Source organism: Dasypus novemcinctus, chromosome 22, assembly GCF_030445035.2.
Source record: "Dasypus novemcinctus isolate mDasNov1 chromosome 22, mDasNov1.1.hap2, whole genome shotgun sequence".
Lineage (NCBI taxonomy): Eukaryota > Metazoa > Chordata > Mammalia > Cingulata > Dasypodidae > Dasypus > Dasypus novemcinctus.
The window spans coordinates 61821635-61843583 of record NC_080694.1 but is presented as its reverse complement, the minus strand read 5'-3'; the positions used below and the strand labels follow the sequence as shown (position 1 = coordinate 61843583).

The 21949-nt window shown below is 42.9% G+C and overlaps 1 long non-coding RNA gene across 6 annotated transcripts; it reads right to left on the bottom strand.

Annotated features, from left to right (window-relative positions):
- Nucleotides 1-11363: 11363 nt before the first annotated feature.
- Nucleotides 11364-21086, bottom strand: LOC111766140 (uncharacterized). Of its 6 annotated transcripts, none has more exons than XR_009182792.2 (7): nt 20735-21086; nt 15534-20477; nt 14742-14955; nt 14253-14396; nt 13874-14011; nt 13264-13453; nt 11364-11551 (listed from the first exon to the last, which is right to left on the bottom strand). It is a non-coding gene; the product is annotated as an uncharacterized lncRNA (long non-coding RNA). The 6 variants fall into 6 exon arrangements; XR_009182793.2 differs by having other exon boundaries at nt 14253-14362; XR_002798269.3 differs by having other exon boundaries at nt 14253-14335.
- Between the last annotated feature and the right edge of the window lie 863 nt (nt 21087-21949).

The window sequence follows — 21949 nt, the reverse complement described above, 5'->3', positions numbered from 1 at the left end:
CATATGATTCTGGGCTTTCCTTTGTTTGAAGATTTTTGGTTACTGATTGTTTTAGTTTGCCAAAGGGCTGCGATACAAAGTATCAGAAATGGGTTTGGTTTTTATAAAGGGAATTTATTTGGGGTAAAAGTTTATAGTTCTAGGCTGAGAAATGTCCAAAGTAAGGCACCATCGGAAGTGCTTTCTCACCAAAGTCAACTACTGTTGACCCTGTTGGGCCATGGCAAATCAAGATGTTCACTGATCTCTGCCAACATTTCTGCTTTCCCCTCCAGGCTCACTTTTCTTAGAGCCTAGCTCCCAGCAACCAGGTATATGGTTATCTCTTTTCAGGCCTCCTCTATCAGTCTGTTTTTTAAAGATTAATTTAATTTATCTATTTCTCCCTACCCCCTCGTTGTTTGCATTTGCTGTGTCTGCTTGTTGTGCGCTCAGTCTTCTTTTCAGGATGCACTGAGAACCAAAACAAGGACCTCCCATGTGGTAGGCGGGAACTCAATCACTTGAGCCACATCTGCTTCCCCTCTACCAGACTTGATTTCTCCACTTTCTTTCTGAGTTCAGCTGCAAGCTATTAGGCACATGACTCATCTCTCCCTGGGGCTCAGCTCCTTGAGCCTCTCAGGGGCTTCTCTCCTTGCAGTTCAACTGTGAGTGAAACTGGAGTCCTTTCTCTCACATGGCAGGATCAGACATGGTGGCTTCCTTTATCTGTGTGTGTTTGTTTGTCTCTATTTTTATCAGACCCAGCAAAATGGTAAACATTCAACCTGAGTCATGCCTCACTGATGTAATCCAGTTGAAAGGGCCTCACACCCAAAGGAATGGATTAGTTCACAAACATAATCTATCTCTTTTGGGGATTCATAAAATAATTTCAAACTGTCACACTGACTCAATCTCTTAACTAGTTAGCGGTTTGTTCAGATTTTCTATTCCTTCTTGTGTTAATGTAGGTAGTTAGAGTGTTGCTAGGAATTATCCATTTCATCAAGATTATCTAATTTGTTGGTGTACAGTTGTTTATGGTATTCTCTTATTTTCCATTTTATTTCTTTGGGGTTGAAATAATGTCCCCCTTTTCATATCTGATTTAGTTATTTGTGTCTTCTCTCTCACTTTTTGTCAGTCTAGCTAAAACTTGGTCAACTTTACTGATGTTTTCAAAGAACCAACTTTTGGTTTTATTGATTTTATTATTTTTTTACTCTCTATTTCATTTATCTCCACTCCAGATCTTGTTCTTTCCTTCCTTCTGTTCAATTTATGTTTACTTTGCTCTTTTTTCCCCCTAGATCCTCCAGTTTTGAGGTTAGGTCTCAGATTTGAGATGCTTTCTTTTTTTTTTTTTTTTTAGTGTAAGCATTTAGAGCTATAAATTTCCCTCTTGCATAGCCTAAGTTTTGTCATTTTGTGCTTTCATTTTCATTCACCTTATGATATTTCCTAATTTCTCATGTGACTTCTTATTTGACCTATTGATTGTTTAAGGGTATGTTTAATTTTCACGTGAAAATATGTTCTCCCTCTGTTACTGATTTCTAGTTTCATTCCATTGTGGTCAGAGAAGATACATTGTATGATTTCAATATTTTTTTAGTTTATTGAGATTTGTTTTATACCTAACATATAGTCTATCTTGGAGAATGATCCAAGTGTACTAGAGAAGAATGTGTATTCTACTACTGTTGGATGAAATGTTTTATATATGTCTGTCTAGTCTAGTTGGTTTAGAGTATAATTCAAATCTTTTATTTCCTTATTGATCTTCAGTCTAGGTGTTCTATCCATTACTGAAATTTCCTACTATTGATGTAGAACCATCTGTCAATACATATATATTTATAATTGTTACATCTTCTTCTTGAATTGACCCCTTTGTCAGTATATAATGACCTTATTTGTCCCATGTAACAGTTTTTTACAAAGTTTTATTTACTTACTTTATTCCCCCTCCCCCAGATAGTTATCTCACCTGTCTGCTCATTGTTTGCTCTTCTCCATACAGGAGGCACAGGAATCCAACCTGGAATCTTCCATGTGGTAGGCAGTCACCCAACTGGTTGAGCTGCATTCACATTTCCCATGTAACAGTTTTTTACTTAAAGTCTTTTTATCTCACATTAGTATAGTTACACAGCTTTCTTTTGGTTACTACTTGCACGGGATATCTTCTTCTCTCCTTTCAGTTTTTTTCCTTATTCTGCCCCCCTCAATTGTCTGCTTTCTGTGTCCATTTGCTGTGTGTTGTTCTGTGTCTGTTGTATTCTCATTAGGTGGCTCCAGGAGCCCATCCTGGAACCTCCCGAGTGAGAGAGAGGCGAAACTTTTCTTGCTCCACCTCAGCTCCCTAGTTCACTACCTCTCATATTGTCTCTTCTCTGTGTCTCTTTTTTGTTGAGTCATCTTGCTAAATCAGCTCTCTGTGTGGGAGGTACCACTCCTGGGCAGTATCCTCTCCTGTACAGGGCTGTACTCCTTGTGCAGGGCGACACTACTTACACTTGGCAACACTCCACATGGGCCAGCTCGCAACATGGGCCAGGAGGCCCTGGGTATAGAACCATGGACCTCCTATATGGTAAGTGGAAGCTCTATCCAGTGAGCCATATCCACTTCTGTCCTTTCACTTTCTACCCACTTTTATCTTTGAATTCAAGATGAGAGTCTCATAAACAGCATATGATTAGATCATGCTTTTTTTAGTCTATCCTGCCGTTCTCTGCCTTTGGACTGGAGAGTTTAATCCACTTACATTTAAGGTAACTACTGATAATGGAGAACTTTATTTTCCCATTTTGCTATTGAGTCTTTGTAAAGTCTTACATCTTTTTCTGACCATTGTGCCTTCTTTCATATTCAATTGATTTTTTGTGTTGTACCATATTAAGTCCCTTCTCATTTCTTTCTGGATATATTTTCCATATATATTCTTTGTGGTTACCATGGGGCTAATTTTTTAAAAATAATATATGTTTTATTTATTTTTAAAAGATACATAGATCACACAAAATGTTACATTAAAAAATATAGGAGGTTCTCACATAACCCACTCCCCACACCCACACTTCTCCCTCATCAATAACTTCTTTCATTGGTGTGGTACATTCATTGCATTTGATGAATACATTTTGAAGCCCTGCTGCACAGCATGGATTATAATTTACATTGTAGTTTACACTCTCTCCTAGTCCATTCAGTGGGTTATGGTAGGATATATAATGTCCTGCATCTGTCCCTGCTATATGGTTCAGGACAACTCCAAGTCCCAAAAATGTCCTGATATCACACTTCCTTTTCCCTTTCCCTGAGTTCAGCAGCTCCTGTGGCCACTGTCTCCACATCTATGATATAATTTCTTCCATTGCTAGAGTTATAATAGTTCTATAGTAGAATAGCAGTAAATCCACTCTAATCCATATTTTATTCTTCCATCCTGAGGGTCCTGGAATGGTGATGCCCACTCCGCCTCTCAGTTGAGAGGGGGCTTTGATCCCACCGGGCTCATGGATGGGACTCTTGTGCTTGCAGTAGTAGACTCTCTCCATTCCTTGGTGTGGTGGTTGTCCATCCTCACCTCCCTGTCAACTGACCTGGGTAAGTCCAATGAACTGGAGTGTAGGTGCTGTACCACTGCTGAGGCTCAGGGCCCAGCTGGCACATGGACGTCCCAGAGATTCAAGTCTCCTGGGCATACACCAACCCCAATGCCAACTCCAAGTTCAATAAAAGGGACAGAAAAGGCAGATGTCACATCTGAGTTCAACTCCCTCACATTCAAGGGCACAAATTCCAAAGTAGAGCCCACTGGCAAGGCACCAAACTCTGGAGCCATCCTCATGACTGTAGGGCATCTCTGTAGCCCTCAGGAGTACCAATACCTGGGGCTGTATTACTTTGGTTGTCTCTGAGATCCTGACAAGACATGCATAAACGCAACCACTCTGAAGACCTCCTGACTCATTTTGAAGTCTCTTAGCCATATAAACACATTTGTCTTTACAATTTCCCCATTTTATTCAAGGTCTTTTTTTAGTTGCTTCACTAGTTGGTGCTTGGTGCTAAATCCCTCAGCACCAGGGAGGCTCATCCCCAGAGTCATGTCCCACACTGGGGGGAAGGTAATGCATGTACATACTGAGTTTGGCATAGAGAGTGGCCACATTTGAGCAACATGGATGTTCTCATAGATAACTCTTAGGCACCCTGGAACACTAGGCCATGTCAAAGTTCCAGGCTCAATAGGCTCATAAGCATAGTCATCAGAATCAAGCACCTCTCACGGGACCATGCTTCCTCACTGGTCATTGCCCTTGCACTTGGGAGATTATTGCTGTTCCATTAGGAAATGCAACAGAGCTCCCCAGGATGGGAACCCAGCACTCCCTCAGTTGTCGTGTGAATCTCTACCACTGTGTCAATACCCAACAAACATCTGAACATATCTATATGCCTTATATGCATGCCCAGGCAAACTGCCCCCCATGCATCCCCCATCAATGATATCCCACACCAGTGAGCCTCCTCTGCCATAGTTGAGCCCCTCTGTGATGCAAAACTTCTTCAAAAATGAAGCCTAATATATTGCCAAATTCAATTAATAGGATAATGAAATAGTAAAGATAGGTTTAAACATTATAAATAAAATACATAACAATTTAGAAAAGCTAAAATAAAGTTTAAAAAATTGGGGTATTTAAAAAAATGAAAAATATATGGGTGGCGGACTTGGCCCAGTGGTTAGGGCCTCCGTCTACCACATGGGAGGTCCGCGGTTCAAACTCCGGGCCTCCTTGACCTGTGTGCAGCTGGCCCATGTGCAGTGCTGATGCACGCAAGGAGTGCCCTGCCACACAGGGGTGTCCCCTGTGTAGGGGAGCCCCACGTGCAAGGAGTGCGCCCTGTAAGGAGAGCCGCCCAGCGTGAAAGAAAGTGCAGCCTGCCCAGGAATGGTGCCGCACACACGGAGAGCTGACACAGCAAGATGACGCAACAAAAAGAAACACAGATTCCTGTGCCGCTGACAACAACAGAAGTGGACAAAGAAGACACAGCAAAATAGACACAGAGAACAGACAACCGGGGTGGGGTGGGATGGGGTGGGGTGGGGGAGAAATAAAATAAATAAGTAAATCTTTTTAAAAAATATTATAAAAACTTTGACGTTTTGCCTTTCATCACCATAATAGGTATTGTTCTGTATGTACAATGGCAAGGCAATCGCTTCCATTTCTTCCTTAGTGTCTTACCTCTTTTTTTTCCATGTCTTCAAAGGAGTTTTAGGTCACTGTAAAGTCACAGAATATAGAATATATATAAAGTCACATATATCCAACATCCTCCCCCCTTCCCCAACAATTTTATTTTTTACATGTGGATGTTACATTAGCTATAATTGATGTACCCATGGGGTTAAATTTAACATCCTAAATATATACCAATCATTTTTGTTTTGATACCACCTTAATTTCAATAGCATACACCTACGTTGTTCCTATACCCCTCCATTCCCCTCTCCTTTTTGTACTAGTTATAAATTATATCTTTGTACATTGTAAGTCCAAAAATATATATTTAGCATTAATTTTTATGCATTTGTATTTTAGCCCTGTAAGAAGTAAGAAGTGAAGTTACATATAAAAAAATACAATACAATAATACTGGCATTTATAATTACTCATATGATTATCTTTATGGGAGGTCTTTATTTCTTTATGCTACTTTGATCCACTGTCTAGTGTCCTTTTCTTTCAGTCTGAAGAACTTCTTTTTGCATTAGTTGTAGGGGCTGGTCTAGAAGTAAATAAACTCCCTCAGCTTTTGTTTTTCTGGTTATGTTTTAATCTCTTTCTCATTTTTTAAAGAAAATCTTGCTGGATATAAAATATTTGGTTGGAAATTGTTTTCTCTCAGCACTTAGAGTATTTCAACCCTTCTTGCCTCCATGGTTTCTGATGAGAAACTGGCACTTAATCTAATTGGGACTGCCTTGTACATAGTACTGCTTTTACCTTACAGCTTTAGGAACTCTCTTCTTGTCCTTAGTTTGACCACCATGAGTCTGGGTATATTTTGCTTCAAGATTATCCTTTTTGGTGTTCATTGAGATTCTTGGATGTGCATATGCATGTCTTTTGCTTCATTTGGGAAACTTTCTGTCATTTTTTTCTTTGCATATTCCTTCTCCTTTCTCTTCTTCTTCTCCCTCAGAGATTCCTATTGTGTATGTTTTGGTATGCATGATAGGGTCTTTTAGGTTATTTTCACTTTTCTAATTCTTTTTTCTTTCTGATCCTCAGCCTGTCTTGTTTGAATTGTCTCATCTTAGAGTTCACGGATTCTTTCTTTTGCCAGCTCCAATCTGTTGTTGAAACCTGCCTGGGAATTTTTCATTGCAGTTTGTGTGATCTTCAACCCCAGTCATTCAGTTTGATTCCTTTTTAAAATTTTCTATATCTTTATTGAGATCCTCAAATTGTTCATTTGACATTTTCCTGATATACTTTAGTTCTTTCTCTGTATTTTACTTCATCTCCTTGAACATGTAGAAGATGATTTTTTAAAAGTCTTTGGTGTCCACAGTCTAGTCTTCTTCATTGACATTTTCTGAATTTATATCTTTTTTCTTTGGATGGGCCATCACTTCCTGCTTGTTTGTCTTGTACTCTTTTGTTGCACACTGTATTTTTTATATTTCAAAATGTTAACTCTGGGATTTAACTGTTTCTTTAGTTTGTCTACTTCTTGAGTTTGCATGAGATAGTGTGAATGTGATATGACAGTGATTTTACTGAGTGTTAGCAACTAACAAAACCAAACAAAGGAATGCAAAAAGCACCTTTCACAGTTCGCATATTGGTTTTGTGTTGGTTGGTGCTCTCCTTCAGAGTTCATCAAAAAGGTCAACCAGGGCAAATGCAAAATGCAGTGTCCTCCCTATCTCTTCTGAACCTGTGTCTTTCCCTGGGCTTTTGCTTGCTAGAAGCCTTAGGAATTTTCCTGTTTTCAGGATTTTGAATGCCCTTTCTACTCTCTAGGAAACAGAACTTCTTCCCTTTCCTGGGTGTCCTCCACAGAATTTAAAGTATTTAAGCCTTTGCCCCAGGCTTCCCGACTCAACTGTTTATTATGATGTTTTGCGGGTCCCAAGCTGCTTTTGCCTGGAGGGAAACTCCAGGAGGAGGGGCAAGCCAGGAGTTTCCTAGCTCAGTCTTCCCCAGTCTGAAGGATATCCGGGACTCACAGTTGGAGCACTAACCATTATACAATGCCCTGAGGGAGTGGAAAGGGGGTCAGGAGCTTTTCCAATGGCTCTTTGAAGTTGTTTTTGTGTTTCAGCACTTGCCCAGTGAATGCAACACTTTACCTGTTTTCTTTAGTTTGGGGGAAGGGTACTGTGGTTTAAGACTTCTCTGTACTTTTGTCTGAGGTGTGTAGGAACAATGTGCACCCTCAGAGCCTGACCCCCAGTGATCCAAAGTGGCTGATTAGAAGCAGTGGTTGGTTATCAGACTGCACCCTCTCATATCCTGGGGAGCTACGTCTTTATATCCCACCCTGGCACCAGCAAGCTAAGCCAGAAGTCATGATTGAGGACCTCACTGTTTTCTGCAATGAGGATAGGGGATGGGTGATGACAGTCACTCCACAGAGTGCAATTCACTGGTATTTACTGCAATTTATCAGTCTCTTCCTCCCACACTTCCCTGGATACTGCAGGGTTCTACTAGACTCTGGTGTTTAAAATAGTTGATTGAGACAGTTCCTGTCTGTTTAATTGTTCTGGTGGAGGGACTGATTCCTGGAGTTTCCTACACTGCCATCTTCCCATGATCCACTTTTCTCCACTTTTGTCCTTTCAGTGATGATCTTTCTTTTTCCAATGACACCACAGAGCTTCTCCTTTGGGACAGCTGACTCAAGCCTATGTAACAATGGATGTTAGGTCTTTTTGTTTGTGTTTGTTTGTTTTGTTTATAGGTTTATACATGTAGGATGGGGCTGGCAATGACTTTACTAACCCAATTCAAGGGTTTTAAGGGGTGAAGTTTACCTGGAAAGAACAATGAGAAGTTAAACCTGAGCAGGTGGGGATCCTCGGCATGGAAGAAGGTTGCTTGTGCCAAGCTGCACTGGACATTTTTGTCTGGGGGATGCAAGGTGACTCCCTGCAGATCAGACTACCTACATCTAATCACTGTTCCCTGGACCAAGAGAAGCTGATTTCATTGATGATAGGAAGGGGTCTCTTCTAAGCAAGATTGAGTTTTATGTGGAGATTTGGCCTGGGAAACAAGGAAGTTCAATGCCAGGCTCCTAGAGAGGCCACATGCAGGAAAAGTATTTGTGGGTCTGAGTCCTCTCTGTAAGGCAACAACTGGAAAAATATAAGACAGCAGAAAAGTCAGAGAAAGGAATATCCTGCCACCAAGTGGAATTTGCAGGGAAATACTTGCAGGCACAGTGGGAACTGTATGCAGAGTGGTGGTAGGCAGTTAACTGTGGCTATAACTGCCTCGCCATCACATCTACTTTTTACTCTAATGACTGTCCAGAACAAAATCCTTGGAAACACCTTCTAAATTATAAACAGACCAATGGGGACATTTTCCAGGAACCTAAGACTAATTTCTCTGCTAGGTACAGAGTTATCTGGAGATAGACACAATCTTGCAGTAAGTGCCCAGCAGAAAATGCTGCACAGCAACTCCTTCCCCACCAGTTCCCAGATCTGGTGAGTCTGAGCAAGAGGGGAAGAGGCGAGGTCATGATGCACGCTAGACTGAGCACAAGACACTCCCTGCAGTTTACCCCACACTCACAGATTTTCCTGTGCTTCACCCTGAGCCTAAGTCTCAGAGACGCCGATGAACAGTGAGGCTCCGGCTCCAAGGGGTCTCGGAGAAGAGGTGGACTTCAGAAACCAAGACTGATTGGGACTTTGATGCACAGTCTTGAGGATTGAGAAGGCAAAATGTCTTATTTGACTCTGCCCTGGAGCTGGTAAGTAGGCCCCGTCGTTGCTTTCTCTTCTGGCTGCCGGCAGAAACCCTCCACATTCTTCTGCTCTTGCTCCAAACTTGGCACAGCCGACTTCCCCTCATCACTCAAGGCTCGACTCAATCGTGCCCGTCTCAGAAGGCCTTTCCCTGACCTCTCTGCTGAATCAGGCCCTCCCTTTTTCTCTCTCCATCATGTTTATAAAATCCTGCACTGGACAGAACACTGACCTGTTTCTTGAAACCATTCTAACCCAGTGCCTCCAGTCAGGACGATGCTTTTTAGGCTCCTGCCTGTTCAGACATTAGCGATGCAGAAGGCAAGCGCGTCCCCTGAGTGGTGTTCTTTCAAATTCAGGAAGGAACAATTCACATACCAAGGCTTTGTGGGCAGCTGTGAGGCCTCCTTTTTTCTGGAATGGACAAGAGAACTGGACATAGCTGGAAGTAATACTAATTCACTCAAGAAGTTTTGGTGTTTGCTTTTTTTAAAAATATGAAACTATTTATTGGCCATTGCTCACCAGAAATTACAATAAAGTAAACAATACACAGTTGGAGAACATCCTGATTACTAGGAAGTTATTCTTTTTCCTGGCTTCTGCTGGTCCAGTAATGCAAATCCTGGAAAGATGTATCCTACCCGGCCACCGCAGGGCGCAGCTGCGGGGGAACCCGGCCGGCTCTCCCCGGCTCCTTTCCTTCTCTCTTTCCCGCCCCCGAATTCTCTCGCCCCCTTCCTGCCAGCGTCAGCCCCAGCCGACTAGGATGGGAAAACCCTTGCTCTCATCGAGGCACTTCTGCTTCGTGCTCCAGGCGTGACCGCGCGGGCGGGTGCCGGGAGCCCGGGGCGTCTGAGCAGCGCAGGTGCGAGCCCTGGTGTGTGCCGGCAGCACCCTTAACCTCTGCGGGCCCCCTCCTTCTGGCTGAGCCCAGCCCCGCCCCCGGCCACTCGGAAGCGCCAGGATCCACGGGGTCCCGGTGACGCCCCTGCGAAGCGCCCGGCGCGCTCGAGCCGCTTGGCTTCGCCGGTGGTGATGTTCTCTCCGGCTCCCGCTTCTGCGCGCCCAGCCTTAGCGTCGCTCCCCCTTCCGCTCTGAGGTGGCTGTAGTTCTGTTGGTGTGAACCCTGGAGAGAAGGAAACCGGAGTCGCTGAGGATTCTGCTAATTCTCGGGAAACAGCGTTAAGACCAGAATCCTCAGAGCAGGAGGCTTTTTCATGCAAAACGGGATGGCTCGGAAGATACACCAGATTCCTAGTTTAATCCTTGCTAGGGTTTTCTGGCCTCCCTATTTCCCCCGGGTGTCGCAGGGAAACCTAAGCCACTCAGGACTCGAACTTGTAACCTGTGGTCTTCCGATCCTTACTCAGATGCATGACCCATTGCGCCACTGGCTGCGCGGAATTAGCTTTCTTTTTAGCATCACCTATTAACCTTTATGAGGCTATTGCACTTTGCGTGGACAACACTGAGTGCGCACTGTGTCCACTCTGCTTCTAGGGGAGAGAGCGTAAAGATCTGTTGTCTCCCTTTCGAACCTTATCTGTTCAATTTCCTGCCACACTCACGCCCCTGGCTTCGTGGTGAGGGCCCTGGCAGCAGCAGATCCTGGAGTTATTTTAGGGTTTAGCTGTCCAAGAACAGAAGGAAACCCGCAGTCAGGGACTAGCGTGAACAGATGGAAAAACCGAAACGCTGGTAAACCGAATCGGCTGTTAATTCTCCAGGTTGGGCTGTTCCTTGTCCTTCCAGGGAGGGGCGCGCGCCTCCATTGCAGCATTTCCCAGTGTGTTGTAAACAGCTGCCTGCTCACCTGCCTTCCCCACTAGATGCATATTCCTTGAGAGCAGCACCCTCAGTGTCCACCAGAATTCATTTCACATTAAAATTTTGCATGCATGAGTCATGGATTATGCAAGAAAAATGCCCGCAGGCATCAGGAAAATTTTAACTTGTGATTAAGTGAGCATCACAGGTCTGTGATCCCAACCCAAGTATTTAAACGAAAGAGCAGTGGACAGCTTTATACAATAGCAGTGTCCTAGTTTCCTGAACATAGCTTTAGGGCTGGATGAAGGTGGAGATGGGCAAGAGTGCAATAAATAAGGCTTGTTAGTGGGATTGGAGCTAGTGGCTGATGGTGAAGAAGTCTGCTGGTCTGAAAAAGCTCAGTTAGTCAAGTGCACAGCAGGCACACATTCTTCATACCATGTCTATGGTTGTCTTTGAGTTTTTCACAACTAGAGTGATAGGAGTTAACATGCAATGCTTATAACACTTATGAAATATTGAACCCAAAGACCCCTCCCCTAGTAACGGCAAGCTCAGCAACAGGTCCACAACAATTAAAACAACAGCCAACTGTAAGCAAAGTGGATTTATTAACATACACAACCCTAAGTCCAGAGGGTAGGGAGGTTACATCATTAATTAATGCCGTGGTTCCATGACTTCATCCAGACTGAAGTTCTTCAAATCTTTGTGCTCTGCCATCTTTAACATGGGCCTCATCCTCCCGCTGGCTCCCCGGCAGTACCTCAAACTCTCAGTCTGAAGACAAAGTTAGAAGAGAAGCAAACCTCTTCTTACATCTCCTGTTGGGAGGACAATCTCTCCAATGTGCTCCCTAGTCGATTTTCCCCTCACATCTCATTGGCTAGATTTATATTGCATACCCTTACCTTAACCAATCACTGTCAAGAAGGATGGGACCACTATAATAGATCAGCCTCTGGAGTTGAGAATGGGACCCAGCTCCTCCAAAGCACAGGGCAAGGTGGAGGTGGTTATGTGAATAAAATCATTTTTCTATTGGAAAGGAGGAATGGGAGGGGGTGTTGGTGACTGGATGCGGTGTAGGCAAAGGGTAGTAGCTGCTATACCCTACCCCATCCCTATATTGAAAAATGCCTTTTTTTTTTTTTAGAATTTTGAGCTGTGCCAAACATTAACAAACATGAGGCTATACCTATATGTCCACATCTAACCATCACAGAAGTAATTTGACCTACAGCTTGTACTCAACTTTAAAAGTCTGAGTACAAATAGCCTATTTTTTTTCTGTAAAAATATAGTTATCATTATATGTTTCACCCAATTAAAAACTTTTTTGACCTAATTCTGTAGCTTCCTCATGCTCCACTAAGATTCATAATTCAGTCTCAACATGCTGTTTTATAATTCCTGACAAACCTACAATTCCCCCCTCATATTTATAGTTAAAAATGAATCTCTTGAATCTCATCCAACCAGGAGAAATGACAGCATTTCATTTTAATAATTCTGATTTCAGTTCCTACAAGAAAACTGTTAAATCTGATTTACAGGACTTCCGTAATCTTTAACTCCTTGCCATTGACATTAACCCAGTTAGCTTGTCCTCACCAAGTCAGACATCAGAAGGGAAAAAAAAAAACAACTCCACCAAAGCACGAAGACACTGTCCTTATGGTCACTGCCAGCTGGCTCCTTGTAGAGGCTAGTGCCCATGCCTCCACCTCCTCCTCCAGCTTTCTCTGGTGCAGACTCATGCCTCTGACCATAGACACAGCTGGGAGCACGCCAAGCGTGGCCAGTCAGAGCTCTTCTCTCAGATTTCATACACTGAAGGCAGGAGAAAGACCAACCCTGCCCTCTTCCCAGAACTGCCAGAGACCATGTCGCTTTATAACTTCTCTGAGAGAAGCTTCCAAAAGAAGTGAAGGGGCGTGGTGTACAGAAGGCAAGAAGCTCCAGGTTGTAATCTCCAAAGTCCCCTGAGTAGCCCTGCTTCCGCCAGAACTTCTTTCAAGTCTGTGACCTACCCCTGAATCTTTCAACTTATTTTGTTATTGTTGTTTAAGGTAGTAGGGTAAGGTTTTCTTAGCTGCCACTAAGAGTCCTGAATGACCCGGTAGTGAAAAAATTCCACTCAACAACTTCCAGGGGCCAGAGAATTCTTATCAAAACTCAGACTTCATAAGTGGAGAAAGCTTTGTTACTGTTAGAAAATTGCAATTAGGGGACCAGGAGTACCAGTGAGGGGTAGGTGGGTGTAGGGAAGTCTTCAAGCTGAGAAGGAAGTTTTCATTCCAAGTCCCTAAGAGCCAAAGCAGACTCACCCACTTCCCTCCATGCACCCCAGTTCTATCCTCTCTCTTGTGAAAATCTAAGTTTCTGGGCTCCCCATCCATAGCTGAATAATGAGTATTAATAGGCCACCTCTTTCCAGTCTTACATGCTAGCTAAGCAAGATTGTACATGGTTGCGAAGTCTTAACTCACAGGCTAGACATGACATCTCTCCCGAAGTTAGCCTTGTCATTACTGCTGAGATTGGGCTAGCCATCTCTGCTCAAGGTACTTTCTGTTTTTGTTACATTCGTCACTGATATTTGCCTGGGTTTCACTTGGATTGGTCGTAGTAAAACACATCGAAGCCAACAACGATGGGAGCTGAAGAAGCAGAGAATTCCTGAAGAAAGAATGTTGATGTTGAAGATGATAATAACTAAAACACTTGATATTTATTAAGAAATTTACAGTTTGCAAATAGGTTTAACAAATGAGAATGTGGTCTAGGGACATTCTCTGTCAATCCCATTTCTTTACTCCACCCCTTACTTTATTACACTCTCTTATAAATTCTCTCCCATTGCCAACACATGGTTCTGACAAAATGCATAGGAGAAATGGATTGTCTGCTGCCTACAAAGGTAAAATTCTAACATTATAAAGCAGAAGCAGCTGCAAAGAGCAAATGAGAAGTCATGGTACCCAAAGGAAGCCTAGCAACTAACAGTGCTCAAAGAATACAGTCAAAGCCGTAGGTATGATTTTTATCTGGATTCAGGACCTACCCCAATGTTAATCACAAAGTCTCAAGAATACTCACCAGATAAGAAAAATAGCGTGGTGCTGCACGAAAGGATGAAATAGGGGTAGAGAAAGGTAATTTTTGCTTCTTTCTGTAACTTAGTTGATTCCCAAATATACAGAGAATGCAGCAGCAGTGCAAGGAACACAAAGATACCTGTTACTCAGGAAAAAAGGGCGATATCCCTTTTGGTTAACTTAGTCTGTGGCCTAAGGGCTAAATCCCAAGACCTTAAATTGTCCTTTCATCTCCTGATTGCTTCTTTCATTTTGCTTTTGTTGGGTTTTCCTTCTCCTCAGCAACCCCTGACCAGTCTCCAAGAGGCTACTGCCAGTAAAACACCACCCCAGCCACCAACCAACACCGCTGAGGACACCCCCTTCTTCCTGTCCCTTACCTATGATGATGAAGGTGACTGTGGACACAAAGTACTGTTTCCAGGTATCAGGGAGGAGCTGAGGGAAGGCCAGAAGTATAAAGCTCAGGAAGAAGGAGAGAAGAAGAGCGCTGATCATGAAAATTCGACCAAATATGAAGTAGTCTGAATTGGGGAGGGAGAGGGCAGAGAGGCCAGCAGCTCTCTCTAGGGCCCCCTTCCTTTCCGGGTCTGAGTGCCCAGAGCACTAAAAAGCCAGCAGCAATTCGTGGGAATCTTGGGGACAGAGGGAGAAGGATGCTTCAAAAAGGCTGGTAACAGTGATTCTACCTGGACTGGTATCCCTAGAGGGGCCTGATCCTTGGGTTAATAAATCGTTCCCAAATGAGTCATTCTTACTGGTGTGAGTACAATTGTTTCCTTCGGGTATGCTGGGGCAGAAAATGAGGATTGAGAATTCCTGGAAGGGACAGGGTTAGCCTGGGCCCTCCCTTGCAAGGTCAAACTTACTTGATGTTGAGGGAGGAGTCCAGCATGCGATCTCATCACTGCAAATCGCAAAGAGAGCACTGAACAGGGTTTGGGAACTGCCTGGGAGCTCTATCTTCACCCAGGTGGAGAGGCTGAAGGCCCACCACAGAAAAGCAGTGCCCGTGAAAGCGCAGGCGAGGATTAGAACGTGATATGGTCTAATTATCCCACATTTCGCACAAAAGGGCACTGACTGAAAAAAAAAAAAAACAAAAGGAAGGTAAATGAGTTAGATTTCCTTAGTTCCTCTGGGATTTCTCCCCATTCTTAAATCCTCCCCAAGTCCAGCCTCCTTGCTTTTGCTTAGACTCAGCTTGTAGGGCTCTCCTTCCTCTTCGTGCCTTGAACAAATCCTCTCCAGGTCACCTTCCCCAGCGAGGTTTGAGGTCTCTCGCCTCGCATCTCCGCTTCCTGTCTGGACCACTTACTTGTACACAATCATCCACAGCCTTGTACTGTTACTGAACTTTCCCTGGGTGTATATCTGGTCTTTTCACCTTGAATGGAAATCCCTAGAGGACAGCAGCCGTGACTTCTTAACTATCCCACCTCATTTAGCACAGTGCTTTATGTGAGGGAGGATCTCCGTGAATATGTTAACAGAAAGAGGGACAAAACCTCTCCACATAACATGCCAAATACATTCCTTGGTTGTGTCAAGAAAAGTAAAACTTTTTAGATGCCCTGAAGCTTCAGCATTCCCCTCATCATTTCTACTCTCAAATCAAGCCTTTCTTTTCCTTCTGTCTTCTGTAAATGTTCCCAGCTCACCATGTTTCTTATTTCTTCTTTTAATCTTCCTTCTTTTTCCACTTTCCAAGAGTATTCTTTCAGCTTTCATCCTTTGGTTACGCTACGCTTTCTATAGCTCCCTTTTACACAGCAGCCCATTCTCCTCAAGAGTAGAACCTTGTGGTCTCTTCCTGTCTCTCCACTGGCTGGAAGGTTTAGTGACATCATAAGTAGGTTACCTCGACCCCCAACAGGGCGTAGGATCCTATCCTGCTGACCAATCATTTAAAAATCAGGTTATCTCTCATTGTCACAGGTGTGCCCCCAAAGCTACGCTTGTGCCCTTCACTCCAACTCTTAATACTGGCTGGGCATGCGCACCATATTCATACACCAAAAAGTCAAAGAGCACCTGAGAGAACATGGGAAAATCAGAGAAATGACTAGGAAGACATGAGTAGGAACTGATTCTGTGTGAAGGATATAGTGGGACAGACTACACCCCTTGCTCTTCACCAGGATATTACATAGCGATGAGCAGAGTGATCCAATAAGACAAACTCCAAGATGCTCTAGTGGTAACAGGCCCCAAACTCTCCTCTAAAAGCCAGCCTGATGCATCTCAGTGAAGCCTCAAGGACTGTAAACATGCTCCCCAGCACCATATGAAACTGCAAGCTTTCAAATGCTTTAACGGTAACCCACTAAAAGATAAGTGTTTTACATTTTTGACCTATTAGATTTATATGTGTGTATATACAATTAATTTTTTCACAAAATCATTCTTACCCACATTATGAACTGTGAAAGTAGGCTGTTTTTAGGCTATCTTTAGTTATTGAACAAAATATACTATTAAATGACCTCAAAGTATCACCTCAGAGATTACTTAAGTGTTACCTTTGCAATGGAAAGCTCAGCTCTGGCAGATATTGCATTTAGCAAGTGGTTCAATAGAGCTAGGCAGTGTCCAGTTTTTGATGTGATGCAATACGAAGCACCCATCACCACCTCTGCAGCATTCTTATAAAAGCATTTAACCTGGATCTAAAGGAGAAACAATCTGACAAATGTAGGCTGTGGGGGCATTTCTTAAGGCATCTGACTTGAATTCTTCAAAAGTATCAAGGCCATTAAAGACAAAAGAATAATAAGGGGACTGTTTTAGATTAAAGAATTAAAGACTCAATAAAAATGCAATATGCTATCCCTGACTAGTTCCTGGCCAAAAAAAAAAAAAAAAAATTCTAAGGGACATTTTAGGGACAATCTGGAAATATAAATATTAACTTATATTAGATAATACTGTTGTACATGATAAATTTCTTGGGTAAGATGAACTCAAATATTTAGGAATGACGTATCATGAGGAAAGCAGCTTACTTTTAAATGGCTCAGGCAAAAAAAAAAAAAAAAACATCTGAGAGAAGGAAGCAAAGCAAATATTGCCACAATATTTACATGGATAAATCTAAGTAAAAGAATATAGGTGTTCAGTGAACTCTGTTTTTCTGTAGCTTTAATACTTCCAAAATAGAAAGTTTGGGTAACTTTGTGCAAGAAAATAAATTTTCTGAGATTTAGTCTTACACATGAGAAATCACTAACAAATAAAGTTTTAAAAGGGCTGATCAAAAGTGGAATTCTCTTAGAGACATAGCTCTGTTTAGAAATAGCAGTTGTGAACCTGAACAGAAATGTAGTGTTTACTTGCAACATTATCATCTTGGCAAATTGTCATGTTACCATGTATCTCTTCAGGTATGCTGGCAACACTTATAGGATATATATGGTGTCTCATTCTTCTTGTTTTTAATGTCCAAGACTTGGAAGAGTTTTATGTATACAAAATAAGTGTGGAGGCACAATTACTAGTATGGAAAAAAAATAATAGCTACCATTTACCAAGCAGTTATTATTGCTAGATGAGAACATTTTATACAGATTAGCTCATTTGGTCTTCACAGAAACTCTAATATTTAAATAAAATAAGCTCATTTTACAGAGGAACTGTAGCCCAAGTTACTTGGTTAGTAAGAAGCAGGGCTGGCATTCTAACCTAGGTTTAAATGATTCCAAATCTGTGCTCTTACCCTTGACCTACTAGTTTCTGTAAGAGCATGAAACTTACAAATTCAGCTGAAATGTGTGGCCCCACGCATTTCCAGTGGTGCTGGAGTCCTTAGCCAAACATAAATGTGACTGATGCCATTATTCCAGGTAAATTTACAAGATGGTTCTCATCTAGCATACATGCTAAGAATGTCTTTTTCATAAACCATTTCCTTCAGCAACCTCTGTGCACCTACTTAAATGTGATTGAACTACCTTACAAGTTATAAAAAACGTGTCCTTTAAAAATGTCCTTTTTATTCCATGAGAACAGACCTAAGCATGTATTTTTCTTACATATATTTAAATAAAGACCATATATAGGTTATATGAATGTGTGTGTGTATATATGTACATATATATTTATATATATATATATAAAAGAATAGTAGACCAAATCTGAAGAAATGAGCAAATTTCCTTTTAAGTTACTACAAGAGAGCAAACATACAAATACTAAATGTTGAGGCACTTAGATTAAACAGAAACATCAAAACTTTCAGGAAGTAAACAGCTAGCTAATAGTCAACAAATATTTTAGGGGCTGAAGATACAGGAGTAAAAAAAAGGGTGATTCTTATCCTCAAGAAATTTAAATTCCATTGGTGGGAAAAACACAATAAATATATACTTAAATATAAGTTCTAGTTCTCAGAAGTGTTCTAAAGAGACTAGGAGTTATTTTAGCTATAGCAATCAGATTAGGCCTCTATGAAAAGGTGTGTCTGACTTGAATCCTAAACAGAAACAGCAGCCATGTGATTGCTGGGGGAAGTTTTCTGTCAGCAGGTGAAAAGCCCGGCTAGGAACAAGCTTAAAGTATTTGAGAAGAAAAAGAGGTCAATTAGAGCACAGCAAAGAGGATCTGAGGGAGCTGAAGTCAGAGAGGTAGGCAGGGGCCAGATTATAAATAGCTATATAGGTGATGGTAATGTTTGGATTTTCTTTCGGTTGTATTAGGAAGAGGTTTAAGTACAGGATGGATAGTTTAGAAAGATTATGCAGGTTGTTGTGTGAAGGAGGAAACGTGGCTGCAGGCAAGTGTAGAGGCAGGAATATTAGCTAGTGAGCTGTATAAGATTACTGGCTGATGCAATGGAGATGGTGAGAAGTGTTTGCATTCTAGATATCTGGATGTAAAGCTAATAGGACTTTGTGATGGATAATGCAGTAGTGAGCATTCCTGGATCTGTAACTTAACAACTGTATGACCGCTCGGACTAGTCACTTAACCTTCCTATCCTTCAATTTAGGAGTGCCACAAGGATTAGATGAGACAATATAGCTAAGTGCTGAAAACAATGTCCAAAACATGGAAAATGCTAGATGAGTGTCACACTCAGGGGCCCCAGGAAATGCAAGATACGTGTCCAAAATGGAGGCTCACACAGGAAAACTGGTGAAAGGAAAGCAAAGCATTAGTTGATTATTAACCTTGTGGCCTAAACCCAGGAGGTGTTATTTCTTTTCTTCAGACCAGCCCCAAATCTCCAAGTATTACCTTCCTCTGGCAGACTTCATAGAATAAAAGATCAAAGAACTAAGAGGGCCCTGCAGCACGTGGATGAGGAGAGAGCTGACTGCTGCTAGTGTATTTTCTTTTTTGGGAAAGGATGAGGGCTGAAGTAGTGAGACTGGTAGAGAACCTGAAGGCCAGACATTTTCCAAAGGCTACACTATTAAAGTGTCATGATTCTCAGCTCTGGGTGATCATCATAATTCCCTAAGAGGCATTAAAAACAGATCTGGGCTCATCCCTACTAAGTTACATCCAGCCAGCCCAACACTAGCCTATGGACCAACAATTATGAACCATGGCAAAGTACACATCTTTTGTAAAACAAAGGATATTTAGATACTGGAACAAACCAAATTACAGGTTATGACTCTTTTTTTCCCTTGAATCTTCCATGAGCCCTCAAAATCCCACAAGTTGGAAGATGGTCTTAGACATGGCAGAAATGGGAAACTGCAGATATCCTATAAGCCTCAAGACATGAAAGACCTCAGAGAATATTTCACCACAAGATATATAAAAAAGCAGGTCAATGGTATATTAGCATTGCCAAACATCTAATATAAGGCATTCCAGTTAATAAAAAGATTAAGATTCAAGCTCTGCCCTCATGGTGCTTAAAGTCTAGTAAAGAAGTTACAAAACACAGCACAGCACTTGGCACAGAGTAAAAACATCCAGTTAAAGGAATGAACAAATAAATCAATGTAAAATAAATGTAATAAAGAATGTGATACAAGAAAGTTTTAAAGTACTATGGGACATTTAAAGAGAGAAACTATATTTCTATAGTTCAGATAGTGGAGGGGGTGAAAAACTTTCATGTATGAGTTGGGGATTTGTGTTTGGTCTTTAGGATGGAAATGATCTCAACTCAAAGTGTGGGAAAAGACATTATGGAAGAAAAATGATGACGAGAGGATAGGGACTTTTCAGGTAAAAGCAAATAGCACCAAGTGGCTGGAGCTGGGCCACATTAAAGCAGCAGTTTTTAACTAGAAGACCTTTTAGAGAGAAAGATCATAGAGGTCATTCAAGAATGACAGGAAAGGTAAGACCCGTGGAACCACGGAAGTTTGGGAAGGAGAGCAATGATTATAGATTATTCTGGTGACTATGCAAAGGATAGATTAGAGGGTGAAGAACTTGGGATAGGGAGACAATCCAGAAGATAATGAAAGATGGAAATAGTGTAGGGTGGGAGAAGAGAGGGAGGGATGTGAAACACAAACAAGCCCAACTCGCACGGGGGAAATAGCCAACTGCGTGTGAAAAAATCACTAAGCTTAAGAAGTGAGGAGATCTGGACTTCCAGCTCCAGTTCCAGATATCAGCGGTGGCTTCAATTTTCTTCTCTGTAAAATGGAAATAGAGGAGTGAGACTGGACCAAATATTCCCAACCCCGGCTACATAAAATCACTCAAGGGAGCAAAAACAAAACAGAACCAAAACAATCACAACAGGGTTCTCCTCAGGCCAATTAAATCTGAATCACTGATTCTCGGCATTTTTTTTTAAAACCGCTCCTCAGGTTATTCTGAAGTACAGAGAGGGATAACAAACACTAGACTGAGTGGTCTCTAAGGGTCCTACTGGTTCTTGGATTCTTACAATTCAAACACGACTTGAAAGTTAGGAAGAGACAGGGCAGGTTCCGGCATGGATTCCTGTCAGTTTCGGTAGAAGCTAACCCGCAGGTGAGCCCGATTCGTAAGTAGTAACCGCGTAAGAAGAAAGTAGTAGCGAGTGGAGGTAACGGCTAATCTCTCATCCGCGCCTCGAGAGTGGACTCGCGGCTGCGGTCTCTGCTCGGGTCCGTGACGAAGTCGGCGCTTCCCGACGTTGGGGCTAAGCCTGGGTACAGACCCCGCAGAGTGCTAACACACTCCGAGCCGCCTGGCCTCTACGGTTTACCACGACTAGAACCGCAACTCGCAATTACAAAGCGCTAAAGCTTTCTGTTTACATAGTGACCAAACGAGACGCGCCCGGAAATGCGCAAGAGCGCCGCCAACTTCCGGTCGTTAATCTCCGGTCCTCCGAGCTATGAGGGCCCCTAACGAAGATCCACCCCTTTTTCTCGCCCCTTGCCTCGACGCTCTGGGAACCTGGGAGGTTTGTCATCTCAGTGGTTCCCTGTTGTCTGCTCCTGGGCTCGGCGTTCGGTATTTTTTCCGCGCAGGCGCGCGCGGGCGGACCGCGCCTCACAAGAGGTGAGTCGAGGCTAGCCCAGTAAGTGGTTTTCAAGCTTTAGCTAGCACCAGAATCCAGTCGAGGGCGTGTTAAATCAGACAGCCGGCTCCAGTCCGGACCCTGTGATGTTGCTGATCTGGTGGCTACACTTTGGAAGCCCACTGTTCCTAGCCTCTTGGATTAATCTCCCCCCAAAAGCGTGGTCTAGCTTGGAACACGGTGGGCGAAGTCCGTGTGCTAGAGGACACAAGTTTCTCCACCAGGGCTCTACAGCTGAGCCCCAGAACACTGAAGACGATTGAATCGACTAAGTCCCATCCAGATGCATAGGAGAGAAGTTAATTCAACACACACGCGAACGCCTTAGGGTATCAGCACTCAATTCTATCAGGAATCTAGATTAGGGTTAGGAAAGATGGACCAATGTCGAGTCCCCTACACACTTCACTCATACGGAGACCCCTGGGCTTGTCTCGGGGTCTACGTATCTATAGAAAATAGCTCTTCGAATTAGTAGCTTCAGTACACTTCTCACCTCTGAGGCCTGGAGCGGAAGCACCTGGGAGGCAGGGCGGGGGGTCGGGGGCTCGCGCGCCCTCTAGGCGGTCGCTGAGGGCCCTCCCGGGGGTGCCC